At 43.0% G+C, this 4,849-nt stretch overlaps 1 long non-coding RNA gene across 1 annotated transcript; it reads left to right on the top strand.

Moving 5' to 3' along the window:
• The first annotated feature begins 1,012 nt into the window (after positions 1–1,012).
• Positions 1,013–3,877, top strand: LOC140632985 (uncharacterized). Its single transcript, XR_012030620.1, has 3 exons — positions 1,013–1,233; positions 1,636–1,781; positions 3,242–3,877. It is a non-coding gene; the product is annotated as an uncharacterized lncRNA (long non-coding RNA).
• Positions 3,878–4,849: the final 972 nt, after the last annotated feature.

The raw sequence follows: 4,849 nt of genomic DNA, 5'->3' as shown, positions 1-4,849 counted from the left end.
CCCTCAACAGAAGCCTTTCCGCTTGCCCTTGGGAATGTCTGAATTTGGAGCCTTTATGGGGGGAGTGGGGAGGAATTGGGTCCTGGGCTTCTACCCTCTCTAGAGAAATTATCCTTGGCCACTCCCCAAGCCAATGTCTCACCTAGCAGCTGTTCGCACCTTCTTTCTCAGAGATGAGAGCGGCATCTCTCTGTAGTTGCTCTGGGAACGGGGGCCCCAGCAGCCTGTTGAGGAGGCCAGTGTTCCCAAGAACCATTTCTTGGCAGCGAGCAAAATTTCCATAAAGCTCTTAAATATAATAAAATGTAATTAAAGTGCCACATGGAGTTAGCGCTCTTTGAAGTTTCATAGTTGCATAATAAACCAAGTCATAAACCAAGATTTGAATTGGAGATTGTATTCCTTTTTACAGATTAATTCTCATTAATTATCTACTTGACCCTCCTGTTATAGAGAAGTAAGTACCTGGTGCACCATAATTTGCACTGATAAAAGTTATAAAAGGTGCACTCCCCACTCAACATGGAGCTCTCACACACTTGACACTTTGTAGCCACTGAAAATTAGAACCTGTGTTTACTAATCATAGTCTCACAGCCTCATATATGACTTCAGAAATAGAAGTATATTCTGCCCCTTTGGAGTCTTTTTAAATCACTAATTCAATTTGTATACCAAGTGGTAAGTTGTCTGATGAAAAAGATAGCCCCTTATAAAGCCAATTTCTTGCTAACCTAAAGTACACAGCTCTTAAAGCTATGGATCCAGCCATGAGACGTGATTTGGGAGTTTGTTTTATTTTTTTTCCTCCACTGCCATGGAGAAGTAAGATTTCAGGGCTTCATTTCATCTTGTCATGCAATTTGACAGACCTGCTAATAACCACATGGACAAAGAAGGCTTTTCATCAAAACCAGTGAGAATTTACTAACTCACAGGTTATGTCACAAAGACTGATTACCTGTGACTCACACCCAGTGAAAGCTACTTTCACTGAACTCTGAGTCTCAGTGCTGAAAATTAATTTGCTTTGTGTGCAGGGACATTTATTGTATCCTGCATACCCGTGTGTGTTTTGGCTGTCTGCAAGTAGTTTATATATTCTTTCTTCCTGGGCTGCAGAGACTGAGGTAACTCCAGGGACAGGAGCACCTCAATATAACGAGAAGATTTGCAGAGGCTTATTCAGAAAACCATAAATGAATGATGATGTGAAGAGACAATCTAGGAAAGGTACTGAATTGAGTGGAAATAATATGCTTTTTTAAAAGGACAGAAGATAAACAGGTTTTTAAAAAAGAATTTATTTATTTATTTGAGAGAGAGAGGTCATGAGCAGGGGGGGAAGAGCAGAGGAAGCAGCAGACTCCCCACTGAGCATAGAGCCCCATGCAGTACTCAATCCCAGGACCCTGGTATCATGATCTGAGCCCAAGGTAGATCCTTAACCCACTGAGCCACCCAGATGCCCAAGACAGTCCAATTTTTATGTAGATTCTTCTTGGCTTTGGGAAAATGGCTGGCCTTGAACAGACAGAAGACACAGAAGAGAATCACACAAAAGGAGACTGCATCAGCCACAGGGTTAGCCAACGAGTAATTCAACCCAAACAATATTTTGTTGTGCTCCTATAGCAAAATCCTACTATGCCAGGTCTCAGGAATGAGACACCCTGACCATGCTCTGGGAGCTACATCAAGTTCATCAGACAACTTCGGCATCATAAAGAATAATGGCCACGATCAAGTCATAGAAGAGGAGGTGGTCACTGAAGGCAAAGGTATAAGACGGATTAGAATTCTTTGGGTTATGGAGAACAGAAACCAACCCTAGCAAATTTAATTCTGAAGGCAAAAGCATTATTCTAACACATGATTAGCTCATAGGCCCCTGGGGTAGGCATACAGCCAGGCTCTGAAAGGGATGAAAATCAGAGGCTGGAACCCTGGGAGTCTTATAGATACCTTCTCTCCAACTTTCATTCATTTATGTTTCTCCCTGTTTATCTGCTTGATTTTATACCTGTAGACCAGCTTTCTCACCTTCTAATGTGGTAGAAAATTTGATTCCTCCCCATAAAACTCAGGAGCCAACAGTCTGCAATGTTCTGTCTCCTTTGTCTAGGAGGGAGACCAGCATGACAGAGGCTGGAATCTAAATTCTCTGAGGAGAGATTCTGAATGGCTCAGGTTGAATCAGGTGCCCACTGCTGACAAATCAAGAGCGTCTGAGAGTAGGTGTGGAGTATGGGGTGAGGCCGGAGTGAGGTCATGAACTCACTGCAGAATGTCAACAGTCTTGGAGAAGCAGGAGCAGTTTCCAGAAATCAGGATTAGAGTGAGTTGGTTGGTCAGGCCAAACCCAGGCATCTACTACAGAGAAATCAGATAGATAAGAGGACTTGCTGGGGAAATAAACCAAACAAGAAGAAATGGAGGTCATCTACAGATAGCTATGTTAAAAAAAAAAAAATTCTGGATAGGGCTTGGTAAGATTCATTGGAAGGTGCATCAAGGCAAAGTAGTAACATTTCCGTTTAATATTTCAGTTATTTGTAGAATTTATGTTCTTGCCACAAACAAGTTGATGTCATCAACCAGCAACACAAAGCAACAGAATTGAAGTTGTAGGAGGGTGCTAGAGACTCTATGCTTCATCAGTTTTAGCTGGTGAAACCTGGTTCATCGTACTGGGGGTGGGGGGAGGTTGCAATGGGAAACAAAAGGATGATTTCCATTCCACTCCTACTTTCAGTAACTTCTCAAAATGTCACCAGAGCTACGGCAAAGGAAAGCACTGTGAAGGCAGTTTTGTTGACTGAGAGAATAAGTCTGCTTTCTTCACCTGCCAGTGAGTGCACCTTGGCTGGATCAAGTATTTCATGAGGCTCCACATCTATGTAAATGGTTTCCCACAAAGGGTACCAGCTTACTCTGGGGTAAAGGCCTCCGATGCCAATATTCTCATAAAGACTTGTAAAAATTAGTGATGGAAGAAATTTATGAGGTCATTCCCCCTTGTCTTTGCCAATCAAGGAAGAATTCTCCCCAAAATGTTCCCTGGTGAATTCTGTCTAGTCATTCTTTGAATAGAAATGAAAAGAACATGTTAGGACTTTCTTAGGTGCTAAACAGATCTATGCATAAGGCTGCCTGCTTTTGTATTCTTAAATCCAACCCTTTGCCTGCTTAAATTGAATTTCTTCTTCTTCTTTTTTTTTTTTTTTTCATTTTTTCACAGTAATTGAATCTGGTTTTGGCCATGAGCATAATATACGAGTGGAGAATGAGGGTGAGGGGGAAGGGAGCTGCTGCAGGGCTGCATACCAGCAGATGATGGAAAATAGCAAGGAAGCAGAGAAGATGCAACTGTCTGTCCCTCTCACAATCTTTAGAGACCTTGGGCAGCTTAACAGCACATGGAGATAATGGAGGGAGCTTCTGGACATGTTTTTGCATCTAACAGGCCTCACACCAGGAGATCTCACCCTGCCGTACTGACTAGAAGCCTGACCGGGATCATGTTATGTCAAGGAACAATGTTTTTAACTCTTTCCTCCAATATACTAGACAGACAGGAATGGGCTTCCCTTTAACTCCTGGCATTCAAAGCTGCTTTTATTTGCTGAACAAATACTGAAGCTGAGACAAGGAAGCTCAGGGGAACACAGTGAGGAAAACATAGCCTGCTTTTTTATATACCCTTGATCACTTTTATAGCCATTTCTGTCAAGAACAGAGCATGACTCCATTCTACTAGCTGTTAGGATTCCACAACCAAAAATTCACTCTTGACTTTCCTAGGAGTGGCAATTGGTGTCTTCTTGTGCATTTGAACTGACATTTTCATTCTTAATCCACACCCTGACACCCTTTCCCCATGTCTTCATTCTCTTGACTCACAAAAATCCAGATTTTTTTTTAATAAGTCACAACAAGAAATAGTTGAGCAAAAGGAGAAAAGATTAGAGCAGGAAACAAACAAAACCAAACCAAAGCCCAGGATTGCAAGCCACTGCTTTCACATCAGATGAACGATCCATTTTGTAGGCAAAACAAACTGTACATGATATTCCAATGTGCACTGACTGTCCCTACATAGTCACTCATCTAGGCCAGAGGAGGCTCCCTGCTTGTTTTGGGTTGTTCACCTGAAAGAAAGCAAAGCAGGTGACCCTCTGCCCAAAGGCTTCTCCAAGGATCAAACTGTGTACACGACTTCTTGATTCCTCTCCAGCCTGGCAGAGAGCTGCTTGCTGGCATTGTGAGGAACTAAAGACTCTTGAGGAAACAGGTGCTTGGCAGCCTTTGCAGATCCCCCTAGTATCCACTGCACTGTTTCAAAAGAGGTGGCTGAGGTACTTCTGAAACTTTTGGGGGGGGCCAGTGATTGTCACAGCCTATAGAGCACAGCCACAAGACTCTCTGATGAGATGGCTATCTGAGACAAAGGCAGCAGAACCATTCTTTATTGTGGTGGTGAAGTCCATTATATACCTACCACAGGAAAATAAAGCCCATGTTCAAACAAATAATCTAAAAGAACAGAGTTAGAGGCAAAATGATAGTCTACCTGCTTCTCCCACTGAAGTAGTCTCCGAGCTAATGGGTAATTATAGAAGCCAGGCCTTCCATTTCCAAATTTGGATAGTAGGAGGCAGATGCAGACAAGGAGAGGCTCTCACGGCAGCAGTTCTGCATACCTGGCCGTAAGGCTGACCTTCAAAAATGCTCAGGGGTCCACGCTGCACTAAAGCCTGTAGGAATCAGTACTGCCAACCCAGTTAGAGTGTTTGAGATGTGGAGGCTGGTATGGGAGTCCCGTTCCTCCCAGGATGGGACCTCATTG

This window comes from Canis lupus, chromosome 5, assembly GCF_048164855.1.
Source record: "Canis lupus baileyi chromosome 5, mCanLup2.hap1, whole genome shotgun sequence".
Lineage (NCBI taxonomy): Eukaryota > Metazoa > Chordata > Mammalia > Carnivora > Canidae > Canis > Canis lupus.
This window is presented reverse-complemented; position numbering and strand designations above follow the sequence as displayed.